Raw genomic sequence first — 21,779 nt, 5'->3', positions numbered from 1 at the left:
CCCAGACCGAGGGTGATTGACCATCATCTTGAACTTCTTCCATTTTCTAATTATTGCGCCAACAGTTGTTGCCTTCTCACCAAGCTGCTTGCCTATTGTCCTGTAGACCATCCCAGCCTTGTGCAGGTCTACAATTTTACCCCTGATGTCCTTACACAGCTCTCTGGTCTTGGCCATTGTGGAGAGGTTGGAGTCTGTTTGATTCAGTGTGTGGTCTTTTATACAGGTAACGAGTTCAAATTGGTGCAGTTAATACAGGTTAATGAGTGGAGAACAGGAGGGATTCTGAAAGAAAAACTAACAGGTCTGTGAGGTGGAATTCTTACTGGTTGGTAGGTGATCAAATACTTATGTCATGCAATAAAATGCAAATTAATTACTTAATCATACAATGTGATTTTCTGGATTTTTAAAAAGATTTTGTCTCTCACAGTTGAAGTGTACCTTTGATAAACATTACAGACCTCTACATGCTTTGTAAGTAGGGAACACTGCTGATTTTGCAGGTTATCAAATACTTGTTCTCCCCACTGTAATTTGAGTGTTCCATTCTCTCATGTAATTCTCAGTGGATTGCAGAGACAGGCAGTAATATAACAGGACTTGACAGTCTGGGGGGGTAACATGTCTAGCTAAAGCTCACTACTTAAGACTTATCCCAGAAGGTTGTATTGTGCATTTGACAAACACAAGATTTAAAATGGTCCCTGTATGCCTCTTTGTATAACCTAACTTTATTGTCCTTAACAATTGCTCAGGCCTTCGCATGCAAGGGGTGTCTCGCATGCCCAACGGGGTATGTTGTGGAACCGGGATACTTGGGTATGGTTGCATGCGTTTTGTTCATCCTTGTGCATTAGTGAAGCATTTAAAGGAAACCTTTGTCAGTTATTGAGTGATTTCTGAACTACATATCCTGTGTCAGTTCAAATGATCACTTGTTTTGCTTTTCTCTTTTACTACCAGGATTTAAGATTAATCCTGTAGAGAGCTGGGTTCTAGAAACAGGATGAGTGTATGATATCCTTATCGAAGTCTTTGACAAGTCAAGCAGTAGGATTTACTTATCTGATGTAAGCTCAGCCTAAGTTGTCTTAATTCTACACCATTGTCTGTTATATTTGTCAAAACACTGTCACGCTCTCTGGTCTTCTCCCTCTTCTAAAATGGAAACTAGATTTTTTTGTTTGGCATATCCCTCTTGATGTCTAATCAACTGTAGACTGAACTATAGCTGGGAGACATTCCAATACTGGGAAGGAAGATTTGGAATATGTTTGATGGATTTTCTATGTTATCATCTTAGCCAGATTGTATGCCCTGTCCTCTCTTTAATGGTTAGGTTTTTTCCACACTTTAAAAGGTCCAATGCAGCTGTTTTTAAAAATCTCAATATCAAATGATTTCTGGGTAACAATTGGATACCGTACTGTAAATGTTTTAAATTAAAATAGTCAAAAATATACAAAAATGGCTTCATAGCAATGAGCAATTTGTCAAGCAAGAATTTTGCTAGGACTGTCTGGGAGTGGTCTGAGTGTGGAGGGGGAAAAAGGAAAATGTCCTGTTGTTGGCAGAGAGCTTTCTTAATGGTCTATTAACTAATTTACCGCCTGGTGATGTTCCCAGGCGGGCCAAAACTCCAGAAATTAAGGCGCTCTTTTCAAACAGCTCTTACATTTTAAAAGGGCATTATCATAATTTTCACAATTTCAGTATTATTCCAACCTAATAGTGTGGAAATATATATAAATCGTAGGAAAATCACGCTTTTAGACTGCACTGGGCCTTTAAAACAGATCTTCACTCTCATTCCCCTCTGTATTTTTGAATGCTACTATCTTGATGGTTTGTGCTTGCAGAACATCCGGATCGAAGCTGTGTTTCCAAATGAGTACTCTGAGAGTCCTCCCTGAATGGGTCCTACCACCGTGTCAAGGCTTTGAACAACGGGATAACACTAATTGATGCTACACTCAAATCTGTAGTGGATCAAGTGAGTTTTGTAGAAACCTTGGATTAGTTTATTTGCAGATTTTTTCTTACTGTAATACTTTATGCTATTTTATTGAATTGTGAGAGATCATGATCATTAGTTAGAAACAGCCTGGCTATGTCGTAACAAGGTTGTGTTTGTGTTCTAGGATGGAGGAGTCTGAGCTGGCAAACCCAGTCCTCAGTCTCAGTATCCTCACATTTCCATGGCAGTCCAAGGTTGGAGCCTACCAGTACACAATACAGGTATTTGTCCCTGTTAAATACAACATATGTTCACTGTTATTTCTGTTGGAATTCATGCTGAAGAATCTCTCACATCAGCCACAATGAATTACACTTCACTTCTGTCAAGTTCTGTGTTTGTGTATAATTTTATATTTAGACATTTTGTGAATCTTCTTTCGTTACTTCTTATAATTACCTACTAATTTGTGTAAGGCCAGACACTGGCTTAGAGTGACAGATACAAGTTGGAGTTTCTCTCGAAATTTGATGTATTACAGACTCTGTGTCAATATTTACCCATGTTGCATTGTGTCCCAGGCAGCTGGAGGCAGTGGAATTTCAGCTGGTTCTCCTCTAACCTAGCTGTTGCCACGGTGACAGTGAAAGGAGTGATGACGACCGTCAGTGACATTGGCGTCAGTGTGGTATACGCCCGTGTTGTCCTCAACCCAATGCACTATGGAACGATGAAGGTGAGACCGTATAGCCCTCCCCTAACTAATTTTACAGGATGCGAAGGATCACTGGTCAATGCAGTGAATTGTATAGTTACATATCTTACATCAACTGTACTAGTTAGTCGATGTTAACATGTTTCCAAACATTAACCGTAAAAAGTTACGAGGTGAAAAATCTGTCCTTGGGCCCTTGAGCAAGGTACTTAACCCTAATTGCTCCTGTAAGTCGCTCTGGGTAAGAGCTTCTGCTAAATGACATTTTTTATTTATTTTTTAAATGTACCTAGCTGAGGGGCAGAGCCTTCACAAAGACCCTCTGTAGTGTTCAGTTTATCCTTCTCATATTGGCAATATGGTTTTAATTTCCCTCAAAGCTCTCTTGATCCACAGAGGAACATAAGATCTACCACTTCAATTGCCTTCCTTGATACATTTTATTGCTTGCCTGGGACATATTGTTGTCTGTTGTGTGTCTGTGTTGGATAAGAGATGTGTATGAAAGATGGCAGAATTTGGTCCTCTAGGACTGGGATTGCAGCCATATGACTCTCTCTCTTCCTCCCTCCTTCCTTCCCTACAGGTAGACTGGCTCCAGGGCAGAACCACTGCAGTGGGGTAAGGGCCCAGGCTCTAGCCACAGGACACACAGCCCTAACGGTCAGCTACACCCACGGCGATGTCTACCTCAGTGCCAAGATCACCATCGCTGCATACCCACCACTCAAAGTGAGTGTATGCCCCCCAACCTGTACCTGAGAGCATGGCCTATTCACACACATGGATTTCATATTGGTTTACTTAAATCTTTCCCCTCTCGAAGACACACAAAGAAACTTAAGGTTAAAGGGCATATCCATTCCCAGATATAAAAAAATCATGAAACTCCTGACAATTTGGTGAAAGCCTATGTTCTGTCAGTGGGTAAAATAAAACATTTCCCCATGATTTAACTTCTAAGTGGTCCATCTGTGAAAATCTGGACACCGTGTAGGAACGCGTCATAGCTACATAATTGTAGTCGCTGGGGGGGGGGGGAATAACATATCACTTTTCAGGCTTTTAAAACGATTATCTGTACTCCAGATCGCCAAATCAGCCAATAGATGGTTTGGGCATACTGTCTAGAACACATCCATCCGTTTATATCGTCAAGACAAGGTACATATTTCTCCAAGTACCATGTCGCAATGCACCCTGTCTGTGGGAAACAGAGATATTACAGAAAGGAGGAGATGGGAATCTCATTGGGCAAAGAATGGAGAAACTTCCCACCCAACTGACTGTCGACCCATCACATTCATGTTGTCATTCTTCGTCACACGGTTGCTAAGATAATCATCACGCAATCCCTTCTCAAAGTCAGGGTATGAGTTGAGAAACCTGATTATTTTCCTCGAAAGTACCAAATGTCACAATTCCAAGGCTATACAATATTACAGAGAACAAGTTAATTATCTCACATCTTGGAAAATATTTGCAATGTTGTACAACTTGTTCCCAGAATTCATGCTATTGTTCGGTTTTTGAGCTAGTGTCTGTTGACTCAATTGACTCATTGAAGGAGAGCTCTCCTTCTCCAAGAATCACCCAGAATGCACTGTGTGGCCCATTGATGACTCATGGGTAACATACATGATGGGCATTAGTATGTTTCTAATGGAGTTTCCCATCTCCTCAAAAGTATCTCTGTGGGAAAGCAGCATTACTGTGCTCTTGCACTGGGCAGAGACACCGTTTATAGCTCAGTAAACAGAGATAAACTGCAAGTTGAACTCTGAGTAAGACTCTTAAATTGATAGTGCAGTTTTAGACGATTTTTACAGCTAAGCTAGCTACTTCACATGCTTATATTGACTTTGGTATTATTGTAGCCATCTTTTTCTAGCTAGCTAGCAGCCAGCCCAGAGAGAGAGCATTGCATTGTGGATTATCTAGTAGACTTGAGCTGCACCAGATTTCCCAAAAACAATTTTCACGTTTCTACTTGCATTGCTATAATGATAAAATATGCATCATACGGAGGAAGATTTCTGTGTTTCCTTCTTTTGTATTGATAAAAAATGTTTAACCACTGCATCTACACACCCTGACGAGTGGTCATTTACCTGTGCTCTGTGTTGTGAATGATCCTGCCCAATGATCTCCAGTCACTCCCCTCGCCAACTCTCCCCGGAGCAGCAATTAGCCTTTCTCTTAATCAGCAAGATTGGGACACACACACACACACACACAAACACACACCTTTTCACACTTTCACAATACAACACACACACACTTTCTTTCTCTCTCTGCAATCAGTACAGAAGAGCAAGGATGAGCTTGTGTTAAATAACCTATTTCTGGGTTTCCTCTGTTCTGTGCATTTGTAATTATGCCCTCATGTACTGGATACACCGATTTAGTTCTTCCTGCTGCTTTGTCTCAAGTATTGCACTGTAATGGAATTGATGTCAACTCAGCCATAGAATAGACCATTTATGTCAAGCTAAGAGTCATTATGGAGAGCACCATCTCCATTCCCATGCATGCTCTATTCCATGGCCATGGGGTTTCATCCCATTAACCTGAGTGCATGCTAAGACAGAGCTCAGGACACTAACAGGAAGTTGATTTATTTTGGGATGTAAAGAAAAACAAGTTGGGCAGACTTGTCCTTACTCCGAGAACTACGGCTCGGCTCTGGCAGTTCACGCTCCCCTCATAAATATTGTAGCATTTACCAACCTTTCACCATGTTGTCTGTCTACCTCCTTGACCCAGTTTGGCTGTCTGACTTTAACACATTCATCCACTCTCCCCAGAGAGGGTTGAAAAACCTCCTGGAGTTGAATCATTTTAGGATTGGCAGTGACCTCAGGGCTTTATCTGAAAGACATCTAACAAATGTGGAGGCAGACCAGCAATAAATGTGTTTCATGAAATATAATTTGAACCTACAAAATATACCACTTCTCCATTCACTAACTTGTGCTTTACCTGTTGTCATGTCCAGGCTGTGAAGCCTGCCTCTGTTGCCTTGGTGACCCTAGGCTCCTCTAAGGTCATGCTGTTTGAGGGCGGCCCCAAGCCATGGATTCTAGAGCCCTCCAAGTTCTTCCAGAACCTGAAGGCTGAGGATGACAACGGTGTTAGGCTGGCTCTGACCGGGTCCACCTCCCGTAGCTACGTCCGGCACTGGGTCAGAGCCATCTGTCGAGCCATAGGAGAACAGGTGAGGGAATGGGCTTCTCCTTGTTTGGTACCTACTTGTTCAGTACCCTGGGCTTTAAACAGACTTTCTAGCTCTTTAAGATGCACTGTAGATGAAATTGTGACAAACAAGTAATATGTGTGTTATGAACAGGTAATAAACGTGTTATAACCATCTTTCTAGGTATTGGCAGTAACCGTGGGGAACCAGCCTAGTCTGACCAATCCCTATCCTGCGGTGGAGCCGGCGTTGGTGACGTTTGTGTGCGCCCCTCCCTCTCACCTCACCTTGGTGCCAGTGTACACCAGTCCCCAGCTGGACCTCACCTGCCCTCTGCTGAAACAGAAAAAACAACTGGTGAGGAAAAGAGAGTGAAGCAGGCAGTGTTGACACAGCACACATACAAACACATTTGCCATAGGAGCTAGCGAGACAAAAAAAAACTAAAGACCCAAGGTCATGTCAAGTTTGTCCTTAATTTCTCATGAAGGGATAAATAAAGTGTATTAAATTGAATGTCTGCCTCACTGACTGTACATTTTACACAGTGATTCTATGTTTACTGTAACACAGAAAGAGAACTACATTGGAACATTATTTGTTGCAGGTGCCTGTCTCAAACTACTGCAACCCTGTGCTTGACCTGGCTGCATTTGACCAGCAAGGCAGGAAGTTTGACAACTTCAGCTCTCTGAGTATCATCTGGGAGTCGACCAAGGTGTCCCTGGCCAGCCTGGAGCCCACCATGCCTATGGATCTGGAACAAACAGAAGAGACTTCATGGTACGGCTTTGATCATGCTCATGATGGTATCCTTGTTTTCTTTTGTCGTTATTCTTTCATCTAAAATACCAGGTTTTTGCAGGCTATTTTAATAGCTTTGGCCAACAGAAATGTCATCTTGTCTGTCAGGTCGTCAGACGGTCCTTGTCCACCACCAGTCTGGGATTGCTGCTATAACAGTAACAGTAACAGCCACCTTGAGGCTGCTAAGGTTCTCAGTCCGGTATGACAGAAACACAACCTATAGCAGAGAAACAACACCTTTTTATCTTATGTGGTTAGACAAGCAACTCATTTGTTCATTTTTAGTCTTTTTCACTTCCTCCTGTGACTGGCTATCTGAGATATCTACTGCAGCCCTCATCCTCCACATCCAACACCCATTCTGCCAGTCACATTCCGTTAAAGGTCCCTAAAGCGCACACATCCCTGGGTCGCTCCTCTTCAGTTCGCTGCAGCTAGCGACTGGAACGAGCTGCAACAAACACTCAAAATGGACAATTTTATGTCCATCTCTTCATTCAGAGACTCAATCATGGACACTCTTACTGACATTTGTGGCTGCTTTTGGTGATGTATTGTTGTCCCTACCTTCTTGCTCTGTGCTGTTGACTTGACCAATAATGTTTGTACCATGTGCTGCTACCATGCTATGTTGTCATGTCTTGCTGCCATGCTATGTTGTCTTAGGTCTCTCTTTATGTAGGGTTGTGTTGTCTCTCTTGTCGTGATGTGTGTTTTGTCCTACATTTAAAAATTTAAAAAAATCCCAGCCCCCGCAGCAGACCTTTTTGTTTGCCGTCATTGTAAATAAGAATTTGTTCTTAATTGACTTGCCTAGTTAAATAAAGGTTCAAATAAATTAAAGGAAGAATGCCATTGGCTGAATAAGTCTCTGTGACCACAGAAAATAAACCTTTTAATCAGTTTAGAGGGTGCGATAACTACACAAGACACGATAGGCAAAAGCCAGATCTTCAAACTGTACAAATATTATATATAATATTAATTTTGCCATTTACACTAACACTATGATTTCACTTGACTTTCACAACAGAACTCAACTTTGTAAGAACACCGTCATGTAGGGTAATCTCATCTTGTTATTCTGTTGGCATGACATTTACACCTGTAACCATGGCACCCGTCCTGTTTTATCTCCCTCTTTCTGGCAGTTTGACCCTCTGACCCCTGTCTCAGCCACTCTGGAGCTCCTATTGGTGGAGGACTTGACAGTCAGTCCTGAAGCCGTCACCATATACAACCACCCTAACGTGCGGGTAAGAACTGGGGCCTGTGTGAAATGTTCAGAAGAAATGGATAGAAATGTAAGTTATAGAGCTGACAGAACAATGTGACCCATCCCATCCGTCACTGTCAAAAGTGATATCGGCTCCATGTATCCCATTTCTATGGGCCTCCACTCTTCCCTCACTGGCCACTACTATCTTAATCCTGTCTGACCTTTGACCCGTCTCACACTCCGTAATCCTCTTACTGAGGTCACTACCTGCCATGTAAACCCCTCATTCAGTCTCCCTCCGTATCACTGACGGCTCACAGATACCATCTAGCTGATAGCACTGGATTATGATGCCTTGAAATATTACACACAGCGGCCCTTCATCACAAGGTTTTATCAGCATGGATTATCTCACTATTATTACTTGTGGCCTATGATGTGAAAAGCATGTGAACCACAATGTATTGATGTTATACTTCATGGGCTACAGTACATTTCAGCTGATACTGTGATGGGCCTTGGGCATCTTGTCCATTGTGGTATCACGTTTGCATCTATGGCTTCTCCTGCTGTGTCCTCCAGGCTGACCTGGCCCTGTGGGAGGGATCTGGGTATTTCTTTGTCAACGCCAGTATTGGAGGGATAGCATACGTGGTGCACCAAGAGGGCCAGGGATCTGCTGAGGTGAGGAGAAACATGGAATGCTCAGAATGACAATGCTGCTGAACATATCACTCTGTTTTTGAATGTACTTCTATAGGATCAGCATACCATGGTTACATATTTGTCTGATGTGATGTTGTATAACTGCCTTCCTAGGTCTTACACCTCTTTTGGTCCCTTAACATTTTACTTTCTAATGCTATTGTAAATGACGTGATACTCTGAATGAATGAAGCATTGATGAAAGCACCAGGACATCCTTGTGCCTTTTTTGTTTTAACACAAAGACAAATTCAGTGAAAACATGTCATATAAAACCTTTGATCACTGTGGTCTCTCCAGGTGCTTCCAGTCCAGCCGGGGACGGTACAGGTGATGGTTCATGACCTCTGCCTGGCCTCCCCAGCCCCTGCTACGGCTACGGTCCACATCTCAGACATCCTGGAGGTTTATGTCCGAGTGGTTGACAAGGTCAGTGGCCAGCCTCAATACTTTATCCTGCAGGGCAGACACCCGGCTTGACTGTAATCCCTGTTATCTCTCTCACATTTCTCTGGTATGACTAGCCCTTATAAATAAATGGTGTCATGCTGAAATTCCAAAGGTTGTGTATCACTGGTTTGCCATGGAACAGGACAGCCTTGTTTTCTGTGAAGTGTGTATTCAGAAAATAGAATTAAGATGCTGTGAATGTTGGTTGATCCTTTCATGCCAATTAAACTAATTTGAATGAGTGTAGCTGCTTATATACTTTTGTTTTATGTAAGTTACTAATTAAATTAGATCCCCCAAATAGTGCTTTTCCTAGTAACATAGCATTGACTTGTTAATCTGTGAGAGCCCATGTCAGGGTTTTGGATGACAACAAGAAGCCCTTCCTGTCCAAATATTTCCACTTTATGAATTTGAAACTCAGTGTAACTTCTGCCATCGTCTCTCTGCAGTAAGTTATGGTTACATGATTGAATCATATAAGTATAAAGTTATATTCTCTTCTTAGAGCAAATAAACACACACCGTCACATTGCCTCTGTCTGTGCAACTGGTCATGGAAAAACAGATTTAGAATTACTCCTGCACGCACTGCAGCACGTATATTATGCCTGCATTTCAGTGAAGTTGACATAGAGTTCACCATTCATGTTGTGTTTACCCCAGAGCATTGTCAGATCTCTCAGAGAAGGACCCCGCTATATTCTTGGTCAAAGGCTTAGCTATTGAACAGACCAGTGTTTCTGCTATGCTAGTAGACACAATCTTCCTTTCAATTCTGTCTGCTCCTCAGAAAATAGAGGTAGGAGGGTTTCATAAGAACATAACTCAACATTGTTGTCCAATCATGTGGATGACGTCGTTGACAGTCATTTGTTTTGGTCTTTCCACCATTCAAACTGATCCCCAGGAAAATGACTGATAACCGGAGCAATGATCCAGGTAAATTAGATTCTACAGTTATATGGACTATTGTGATAAAACTCTGGCCTCTGCAAAACCCTTATCATGTCTGGATCATTTCCAGTTGTGAAGATGATTTGAATCTCCATATGCTTTCAAATAGGTCTTTCCAGCTTACCTGTTGGAACAAATGCTAATTTGTCTTCCTGTCATTTGTGAAGCTCTCCAAATGCCAGTTAATTGCTGAACATTAAGTCATTGTAAATATACACTGAGTATACAAAACATTAGGAACTGCTCTTTCCATTAGACTGACCTAGTGAATCCAGGTGAAAGCTATGATCCCTTATTGATTCACTGGTTAAATCCACAGTGTAGATGAAGGGGACGAGACAGGTTAAAGAAGGATTTTTAAGCCTTCAGACAATTGAGTCATGGATTGTGGATAGGTGTCATTCAGGGTGAATGGGCAAGACAAAATATTTAAGTGCCTTTGAACAGGGTATGGTGGTAGATGCTAGGTTTGTGTCAAGAACTGTAACGCTGCTGGGTTTTTCATGCTCAACAGTTTCCCATGTGTATCAAGAATGGCCAACTACCCAAAGGACATCCAACAAGCTTGACACAACTGTGGGAAGCATTGGAGTCAACATGGGCCAGCATCCCTGTGGAATGCTTTCAGCACCTTGTAGAGTCCATACCCCGACGAATTGAGGCAAAACTCAATATTAGGAAGGTGTTCCTAATGTTTGGTATACTCAAACCCTGTGAGTGACATGTTGATTTAATCTCCAATTCTCCAGTGTTGATTATTCTAACAGACCATGGAGGATTTGATTGACTTGAGCAATTTAAAGACCTCACATTGACTAGAATTAATGAACACGCTGTCGGTATTCTCAAGGCCAGTCATGTGAAACAGATAGTCTGCATATTTATGGCACACACACAGCCACACACACCACCTCATCTCTCCATGTTTGTAGATCACATCCGAGGGTGGCCCCCAGCCCCAGTCCAACATCCTCTTCTCCATGGCCAATGAGGAGATTGCGTCTGTTAACGGCATAGGTCACGTCAGGGGCGTCGCTATTGGCAACGTCACCGTGACAGGACTGGTTCAAGCTGTCGATGCCGAGACTGGGAAACTTGGTGTCTCTCATGTAAAATACCTGTACATCATCAGCTGAAACACAATGTATGTTTAATCCTGTTTTTCACAAATTGAAAGTGATGTAATTCTATGCTGGTGTTTTCTATGAACAGGATCAAGTAGAGGTTGAAGTTGTGCAGTTGAGGGCCATTCGCATCCAAGCCCCTATCACCAGAATGAAGACTGGGACACAGGTAACGCATGATAAATTAACTGTAATCTCAAATTGTCTCTGACCGTGTCCACAGGACATTCTTCAATCCAAGAAAGATGCATGACATTGTGACTATTAAGACTTGTGACCTGCTCTGAGTTGACTCATCCTATCCCTTAACCCAGATGCCTGTATATGTCATAGGGCTCAGCAGCAGTCAGACCCCCTTCTCATTTGGGAACACCCTGCCTGGCCTCACCTTCCATTGGACCACCACCAAGAGAGACATCCTTGAACTTCAATCGTGACACGCTGAGGTGGGAACCACCTTTTCATCTAGAGTTTTTCTCCTTGATGAGTGGTGAAGGGCCGCTGAAATTACATTTGGGGTCCACAAGCACCATCGTTTTCAACTGAATCCACAAGAAGCCATGAATGGTATAATGGGAAATTATTACAATTATACTGGTATGATTACAATTATGAGTCAGATAAGACGTCTTTGTTTTGAGCTCCTCTCATTCTTTTGTATCAGAGTGACTGACTTAGGACAAAATGTTGCTCCACCTTCACTAGAGAAACAACATCTGATATTTCTAACTATATTTCTGCTTTCATTCACTGATAAAACCCCCGTCTCTGTTCAGGCCTCCGTCCAGCTCCAACCGGAGCATAACTTCGTGATGAGTGTGACAGGGAAGACTAAAGGAAGGACCGGCCTCAAGGTGGTCCTAAAGGTCACTGACACCAAGGCTGGACAACTAGAGGGATGAACTCCAGATCCAGGTACTATACTTATTCAGATACCTATAATATGCCAGAGGAAGGCAGATACCAAGTCCGACATACTGCTGGTTTTCTTGGTACTTATTTGACTGATTTGGCCAGAGATCCCAATCTCGTGTTGGCCTAGGTCAGGGGATGAATTCAAGTCAGCAGTACTGCTAGCTAAGCGGTCCGGATTTAGGGTTCAGCCCAGGACACCGCATTGTGATGGATCACTCTGTGTGGCTGGATCACACCATTTCAGAAATATATGACACGGCTCATATATTTCTGGTTTGGTTTATAGTGCTTGTTTATGGACCTCCGCTTGTCCTTGTGTTCCCTCCCACCTAAAAACAAACTGAAAGTGAACCAACATTGCAAGAGAGAACAACATGCTGAGAAGTCTGAATCATTGAAGTTTTGAATGTGGTCGTTGTGTTTCTCTGTGGTAGTTAACTTTGTAAAGTGATAAGGACAGATGAGTCGTGCATCCTGCTTCAAACTGCATTATACTATGTCGTGTCACAAAAACCCAAACATCAAAGGATGGGTAAAAACCTCTGCTCATTGCTCTCAACTCTTCCCTTTGATCAAGGTTTATGACAAGCTGCACGTGCTTAACCCAGCGATGGAGGCTAAGGAGATACTGATGGCTCCCAACTCTGGGCTCAAACTCCAGACTAGCAGATAATGTTAGAGGGGCCTCCCAACACCCCTTTGTCTTAACCTAAGACACTTTGAACAACATTTTCCATTGAACACTACACATGAACTCTTAGATTCCATCTCAAATGACACCATATCCTCTACTCTTGACTATTAAAACAACCATTAGAGTTGTCTCCAGAAGATACAAGTCTACTAACGCTGGTGTCTTCTCCCATGGTGTGTGTAAACAGGGACGGTGTAGGTTCTCTGTACCCTGTACTGGATTGTCTCAACCAGGCTACCATCGTCCAAGTGGATGAGAAGGGCCTCCTGTCCTCTGGCTCTCTCACTGGCTCCTCCTCCCTGCTGGTGACCTCACAGGAGACCTTCGGTGTCAATCAAACACTGGTCCTCGCAGTGAAAGTGAGACCCAGTGGCCCCTTACTTCAATTCTATGAATCTTTGTTGTGCCAACGGCAAATAAACACAGTGCAAGGAATGAGAAATAACATAGTACACTATAATCCATGAATAGATCAATGGAAAGGGATACCTAGTCAGTTGTACAACTGAATGCATTCAACTGACATTCGTACATGTAACGTTTTTGTCTTTCACAATTTCTGGATTAAGTTTGCTTTATTTAGTTTAAAGAACTTCAAGTTCTATCCATATAAGTTTACCGTATCTCAAACTCAGCAAAAAAAGAAACGTCCCTTTTTCAGGACCCTGTCTTTCAAAGATAATTTGTCAAAGGTTTAAACACTGTTTCCCATGCTTGTTCAATGAACCATAAATAATTAATGAACATGCACCTGTGGAACAGTCGTTCAAACACTAACAGTTTACAGACGGTAGGCAATTAAGGTCAAAGTTATGAAAACTTAGAACACTAAAGAGGCCTTTCTACTGACTCTGAAAAACACCAAAAGAAAGATGCCCAGGGTCCCTGCTCATCTGCGTGAATGTGCCTTAGGCATGCAGCAAGGAGGCATGAGGACTGCAGATGTGGCCAGGGCAATAAATTGCAATGTCCGTACTGTGAGACACCTAAGACAGCGCTACAGGGAGACAGGCCGGACAGCTTATTGTCCTCACAGTGGCAGACCACATAGCAGCACCTGCACAGGGTTGGAACATCCGAACATCACACCTGCGGGACAGGTCCAGGATGGCAACAGCAACTGCCCGAGTTACACCAGGAATGCACAATCCCTCCACTAGTGCTCAGACTGTCAGCAATAGGCTGAGAGAGGTTGGACTGAGGGCTTGTAGGCCTGTTGTAAGGCAGGTCCTCACCAGGCATCACCAGCAACAACGTCGCCTATGGGCACAAACCCACTGTCGCTGGACTAAACAGGAGTGTCAAAAAGTGCTCTTCACTGACGAGTCGTGGTTTTGTCTCACCAGGGGTGATGGTCGGATTCTCGTTTATCGTCAAAGGAATGAGCGTTACACTGAGGCCTGTACTCTGGAGCGGGATCGATTTGGAGGTGGAGGGTCCGTCATGGTCTGGGGCAGTGTGTCACAGCATCATCGGACAGAGCTTGTTGTCATTGCAGGCAATCTCAACGCTGTGCGTTACAGGGAAGACATTCTCCTCCCTCATGTGTACCCTTCCTGCAGGCTCTACTTGACATGACCCTCCAGCATGACAGTGCAACCAGCCATACTACAAGTTCTTTGCGTGATTTCCTGCAAGACAGGAATGTCAGTGTTCTGCCATGGCCAGCGAAGAGCCCGGACCTCCCCTTTGTTCAGGGACACATTATTCCATTTCTGTTAGTCACATGTCTGTGGAACTCGTTCAGTTTGTCTGTTGAATCTTATGATCATAAAAATATTTACATGTTTGCTGAAAATAACACAGTTGACGGAGAACGTAACTTTTTTAGCGGAGTTTATAAATGTTGACGCTGTTGTCTTACTTCATGGCGTTATAAAGTCATTACCAATGGCATCAAATTTTAAGACTATTAAATGAGAGATGGAGTGTTTTTGTATTTGACTTATCTTTGGTCTAAGCGTATTCTCTTACATTGCTGTCTATAGCTAGATTTCCATCCAATTGGCGATAGATTCTTATGCATACAGTTGAAGTTCACATACACCTCAGCCAAATACATTTAAACTCAGTTTTTCACAATTCCTGACATTTAATCCTAGTTAAAAATCCCTGTTTTAGGTCAGTTAGGGTCACCACTTTACTTTAAGAATGTGAAATGTCAGAAAGAGTGGAATGATTTATTTCATCACATTCCCAGTGGGTCAGAGGTTTACATGCTACTAAATACGAATTGAGTGTATTTCCTTTAAATTGTTTAACTTGGGTCAAACGTTTTGGGTAGCCTTCCACAAGCTTCCCACAATAAGGTGAATTTTGACCTATTCCTCCTGACAGAGCTGGTGTAACTGAGTCAGGTTTGTAGGACTCCTTGCTCGCACACGCTTTTTCAGTTCTGCCCACACATTTTCTAGAGGATTGAGGTCAGGGCATGTGATGGCCACTCCAATAGCTTGACTTGGTTGTCCTTCATACTTTTTGGAGAAATTTCCAAAATGGCTTATCTTTGTCCCCATGTGCAGTTGCAAACTTTAGTCTGGCTTTATGGCGATTTTGGAGCAGTGGCTTCTTCCTTGCTGAGCAGCCTTTCAGATTATGTGGATATAGATGTGTTTGTACCTGTTTCCTCCAGCATCTTCACAAGGTCCTTTGCTGTTGTTCTGGGATTGATTTGCACTTGTCGCACCAAAGTACGTTAATCTCTAGGAGACGGAATGTGTCAACTTCCTGAGCGGTATGACAGCTGCGTTGTCCCATGGTGTTTATACATGTTACGCATGTCTCTTGGAGGGAACGCAACACCCTGCTACACTCCACTCCCGGTGGAGTGAACGAGGTATGCGATTGTAGGTGCGAGTAAGAATGACAGAGAATATTACCGTTTACTGGGAATTTATTTCCTTAACACGGTGAAAGGGGCTGGATGGAACCAAAGAAAGGAAAAGTTAGTCCTCCTACTTTACCTGCCTACCTACTACTTATCTAACCTTAACGTCACCTGGCGCGCAAACCAAACTACACGGAGTGGTCCGCTCAAGTCTTACCTACTGTGCATAGACAGAGTACATACTACGGGTATTAAGTATGCCCGCAGGCCTCTTGCCTAAGCACTCCCAAGGTGCCTTATAGAAACAGAATAATTACTAAAGTAAAGTGAACAATTTCAGTCACCAAAAACGCAGTCCTTTTGACAAACATACCTCAGCAGGACTGGCTACAAAATACTTTACAAAACCTGTCTCTGGGCAACACAGGACATCAAAGAAGCTCTCCCTCCTAACAAAGGAACACAGGCTTTTATCTAGCTGGAGAAGGAGTTTGTAATTGCAGACAGCTGTATCTGATGAGAGGGCGGGGTCAGCTCCAATTGTTGATGGGGCCGACCAATCAGTTGTTTGGGGGATCCAGGAAGCCATCCTGAAATGTATACATACAAACCCACAACACAGAAACTGTGGAACGTAACAGTACAGATGAACATGGTACCTTCATGCGTTTGGAAATTGCTCCCAAGGATGAACCAGACTTGTGGAGGTCTACAATTTCTTTCTGAGGTCTTGGCTGATTTCTTTGGATTTTACCATAATGTCAATAAAAGAGGCACTGAGTTTGAAGGTAGGCCTTGAAATACATCCACAGGTACACCTCCAATTGACTCAAATGTTGTCAATTAGCCTATCAAGCTTAGTGTATGTAAACTTCTGACCCACTGGAGTTGTGATACAGTGAAATAATCTGTCTGTAAGCAACTGTTGGAAAAATGACTTGTGTCATGCACAAAGTAGATGTCCTAACTGACTTGCAAAAAATATAGTTTTTTAACAAGAAATTTGTGGGGTGGTTGAAAAATGAGTTTTAATGACTCCAACATAAGTGTATGTTAACTTCTGACTTCAACTGTATATTAAAAAATGTGCATATCGTTTTTATGCAGATTTTCCCATGAGAGATGTTTTCATCAAATTGACTGGTTCAAATTGCATTTTATTGGTCACATACACATGGTTAGCAGATGTTATTGCAAGTGTCGCAATATGTTGCAGATAAAAGGCCGAGTATGATGATGTAGTGTACAGAAAAATACCTTTTGCAGTTAAATTCCCATGTACCGAATAAAACAAGTTTAAAATATTGCGTTATATAGCAAGTGTGCGCTCTAGCCAACACCGCTATCTGTGCACTGTTGGCTAGAGAGCACATATAGCCTACATGACAAGATTATTAATATGGACAAACTGCAGCCAAGCATCGATTATCATGTCACCAGAATAAGACCATCGATATTTATTGGAAAGGAGCATCAAGCTCATCACCTTGCACTGTCACCACTCTGAAGTTTATAACTTGTTTCGTCTGTAGCCTAATAAACTGCATGGTTTCCTGAGTCGTAGTGGGAGAGGACTACACTATACATGCCACTGTGTGACTCCAAGTTTACTTCGATATAATGGTTATTCTATCATTATTTACCCAAAAAAGCGTTTCTACCGACATTCCTCGCATAATTAATTTTACCAACTAAAAAATATCCCACCTTTTTCTAGCGTGTTTTGTCGACATTTGGAAAGTTTGCCGAAAGGCAAAAAAAAAAAGGTTTGCATAAAAAGGTTTGCTCCTTTCTGTGGTTTTCCAGGTGGTCCCAGTGTCGTACCTGTGTTTCAGCACCAGTCCAATTCTACACAAAGACAACCTGTCTGCTATTCCTCTGGACATGGTCCTTCCTTTCACTGTTCACCTCCATGCTAACACCGGAGAGGTCCTTCAATCACATCTCCCTGCTCTCGTTCACCACCAACCCGTAAGTTCACACTTGTTAGTTCTGGTTAATTATGGTTGCTTTCTGTCTATTTCCCTAAAGGTATTCATTTTCAGGTTACTAAGGACCTTACAATAATACTATTTTGTGCAGATTTGAAAGTCAAATGAATTGACCACTTTTGGGATAATAAAGTTAACTTGTACTTGAGATATGAAGGTACAGGATTCAGAATGTGTACTTATTGGGGAAGAAAATGCAAACAGGAAGGGGAAAAGCAGCAAGGCAGACAATTTAAGATGGGATGGTAGGGTTCGGGTGCTGTTACCTGTGTGGACCAAGGCTGTGGAGCCATCATTTTTTCATCATGAGCTGGAAAAGTAGTGCCAAAGAAAAGTAGTGCCAAAGCTGCTCTCGGAGTGATTTGGTGGCGTGAACTCTTCCATCTTTCCTCAAACTAATGTCTCTCCATTGCCTTTACCAGTGGAACAGAACATATGAATTTAATACTTAAATCTCTCAGAATGCTTTTATTCAATCAGTTCTTGTAGCCCCTCAGCAAAGTAAACATTGTAAATAGTGACTCCCTGCCTAGTATTGATTTTCTGAATTACATTCTAATGCTCTGTATGGGGTGTACCTTTTTTTATGATATTGACCCGTACAGGACATTGAGATATGTAGAAGTGGAAACACTGGGATTCGTCTGTGTTTTGCTGTTTGAGTACAACAAAAAGAGTGTCTGTGTGATTGTGACTGCACGTTGCACAGCCACAGTCTGTTTATCTGAATGCTGCAACAGTACAACTACAGTAAACGAGTACACCATGGCACCCACAAGATTCTAAGCCTGGGGAGGGGGGAGATACTACTAAGCTATATGGAAGTGTTTTAAAGTCATACCAAGGATCATTTTGCTATTAGATTTAGAATTTTAAGACCCCTTGAAGTATCAAAAAAAGATATACAAAAATTATTTGATGACATCATTTTGGGCCTTGCTGCTCTTAGCCAATAAAAATGCATTGAATAACAGATTCACTACATGAAACAACCGGTAGTCGTACCCCCCCCAACCAAAAAAAAAACCCATAGAAGGTTGTTCTGAAGAGTCTGTCCTATATCTGAGACGTAGAAGACCGATCAGGAAACATTTTATTTTTTTCTGCAAGTATTTAACCCCTTATTTTTGGCACTAAACAGTCTCCATATATTCAGACGAGTCTTGTGAGGCCTGTTGATGTCCTAGAGCAAAACAACCGATGTGTTTGTGAGAGTCTCACCTTTCCATAGAGGGATTATTTTAGTGTGTAGTCCAAACTGTTTGGATGCTACAGACAGAAGTTGGCAGATTGGCTGCACCGACTTCAGACGAGTCCTAAGACACTTGGAGGTCATAGAGCATCTTTCCATAGAGGGGTCATAATAGTTTGTATGCCAAACAGTTGGGACGCTACAGACGATTTTGTGAGAAGTCACCTTTCACCACAGATGCAGAAGTGTTACATAGGTGGATGAAGTCAATTGAGATGCATCCAATGCAGATATCTTTAGCTTAAAATGACAGATTTTTATGGGGTTGTTTTTGTGCTAATTAGATTTCCGCGGCGGCATGGACATCGACCATAGTTTTCTTTTTTTAAAGCCAGCACCTCTCTCCCAAGGTTCACAACATTAATTTAGCTGGCTGTTCCTTAGTAAGATGGAGCAGACAGACATGGCAGCTCTGCTTCTAGCTCCTAAGCAACTTTGCAGTATTTTGTTTTTTGGTGTATTATTTCTTACATTATTAGCCCAGAACACTTTTTTTGTTATTACATACAACCGGAAGTATCTTTTGGATATCAGAGGAGCGGTAACTCACCAGCATTAGGATCAGGAATACTACTTTCCTGAATTGGATCCTTTGTTCACACACTCCCCAGGGAAATTGAACTTATCCCAGAGGCTGCTCCAAGACGCCGGCGGAGAAGAGGTATTTGGAGTGGACTTCTGGTCTGACTCAGGAGGCGTGCACACCATCCACCGCTTCAGAGTATATTACTCGCTATGTTCAGTCTCAGGACAATAAAGTAGACGAGCTCAGGACGAGGATCTCCTTCCAGAGAGACATTTGGGACAGTTACATACTCTGTTTCACAGAATCATGGCTCTCTCCAGATATACTGTCCCCATCCATACAGCCAGCTGGGTTCTTAGTACTTTGCATACAAGAATAAAGAACTCTCCGGGAAGAAGCGCGGTGGTGTATGTTTCATGATTAAGTAAACATGGTGTGATTATGATTACGTACAGAAACTCAAGTCCTTTTGTTCACCCGACCTAGAATACCTTGCAATCAAATGCCGAACGTATTACCTCCCAAGAGTATTCTCTTTGGTTATAGTCACAGCCGTGGATATTCCCCCTCAAGCTGATACCACGATGGCCATCAAACAATTGCACTGGTCTATTCAATGCTGGTCTGACAAATCGGAATCCTTGCTTCAAGATTGTTTTGATCACACGGACTGGGATATGTTCTTGTATAATAACATTGATGTATACATGGACACGGTGACTGAGTTCATCAGGAAGTGTATAGGGGATGTTGTTCCCACTGCGACTATTAAAACCTACCCAGACCAGAAATTGGTGATCTGAAATGGTCCACCCACACAGAACGGTGTAGTGAACAAAGGCACAACAGCGCCTCTTCAACCTCAGGAGGCTGAATACATTTGGCTTGGCCCCCAAGACCCTCACAAACTTTTACAGATGCACAATTGAGAGAATCCTGTCAGGCTGTATCACCGCCCAGTACGGCAACTGCACCGCCCGCAACAACAGGACTCTCCAGAAGGTGGTGCGGTCTGCCCACCACAAGCTGGGACCGAGAGACTGAAAAACAGCTTCTATCTCAAGGCCATCAGACTGTTAAATAGCCATCACTAGCTGGCTACCACCAAGTTACTCAATCCTGCACCTCAGAGGCTGCTGCCCTATATACATATACATGGAATTACTGGTCACTTTAATAATGTTTTCCTACTGCTTTACTAATTTCATATGATTTACTGTATTCTATTCTACTGTATTTTAGTCAATGCCACTCTGACATTGCTCGTCCTAATATTTAAATTTTTCTTAATTCCATTGTTATACTTTTAGATTTGTGTATTGTTGTGAATTGTTAGATATTACTGTGCTATTGGAGCTAGGAACACAACCATTTCGCTACACCCGCAATAACATCTGCTAAATATGTGTAGATGTTGATCATAGTGGTGTAATGTGTGTGATGCCCCTCCCCTTATGTGGCGATTCTCCGCAGAGCGACATGACGCAGGCAGCATGGTAAGGATTCATTACTAGCCCAGCCTTCCTCTCTGATATTGAGCTCTCTCTCTCTCACACAAACACACAGTCTGTCTGTCTTTTCCAGGCAGCTCCCTCCTTCTGGCTACTACAGGCCTTTTGTGCATTTACATATGAATCTTTCCCAATTAGCAGGGAGTGAATGGCTGAGGAGGATCTGTGTGGATTAGATGGATGCTATCTGGTTCAGTAGATAACTCAGTAATGACATTTTAAAGGAGAATGACTCTGAATGGAGATGTTAACAGATACCATGTTGCTGTACTGAACACTGATCACAGCTGTGCATATTCATATATGCACAGCTGTTCACTTGCGTTGTGGGAATTGGCCTATAGGGATAGGGCTAAATTGAAATGTTTCTTACAAACAATATGAAAAGCATGGTAGGAATTAAAAGGGAACAGTTTGGAGATTCTGGAAAAATTATTAGACAGTAGACAACCAAAGTGTGCACCAGTTCCTAAGTAATTTCAATGCACTTTTATGACTCAAAGAAGTCTAAGGTGCTTTTTTTGAGGTCCTAGCTCTGCCATTGCGGAACTCCAGCCAGTGTACTTCTAGTTGTTTTTGTTTGGAATACAACCCCTGCTTCCCTGCCATCACACAGTTTTTTTTTAAAACTCAATTTAAAAACAGCCCATTTACAAATCACAATCTGGGTCAGGTGGGCATCATTTGAAAGCCTATTCATGACTAGCTAAGTTCTAAAATACAATCTTAGTGTTAGGCTTTTACAAGGCAATTCAGAGAAACAGATCATCATTTTGGTGCACATAGCAGCCATGACTCCATTCAGGTGTGTGTTCCACTGCAAATTTAGTTCACAGTGGACAAATAGTCTCATTCTGTTCAGAACAACCCAGGGTGTGTCATCTTGTAACTGTACATCAAACATAGTGATCATAGGCATTGACACATTTG

At 42.4% G+C, this 21,779-nt stretch overlaps 1 pseudogene; it reads left to right on the top strand.

Annotated features, from left to right (window-relative positions):
* LOC112221318 overlaps window positions 1-21,779 on the top strand; it is a 46,759-nt pseudogene that overhangs the window by 17,792 nt on the left and 7,188 nt on the right.

Source organism: Oncorhynchus tshawytscha, linkage group LG22 (assembly GCF_018296145.1).
Source record: "Oncorhynchus tshawytscha isolate Ot180627B linkage group LG22, Otsh_v2.0, whole genome shotgun sequence".
Taxonomy (NCBI): domain Eukaryota; kingdom Metazoa; phylum Chordata; class Actinopteri; order Salmoniformes; family Salmonidae; genus Oncorhynchus; species Oncorhynchus tshawytscha.
The sequence above is the reverse complement of the archived record's forward strand: the minus strand, read 5'-3'. Positions and strand labels throughout refer to the sequence as shown.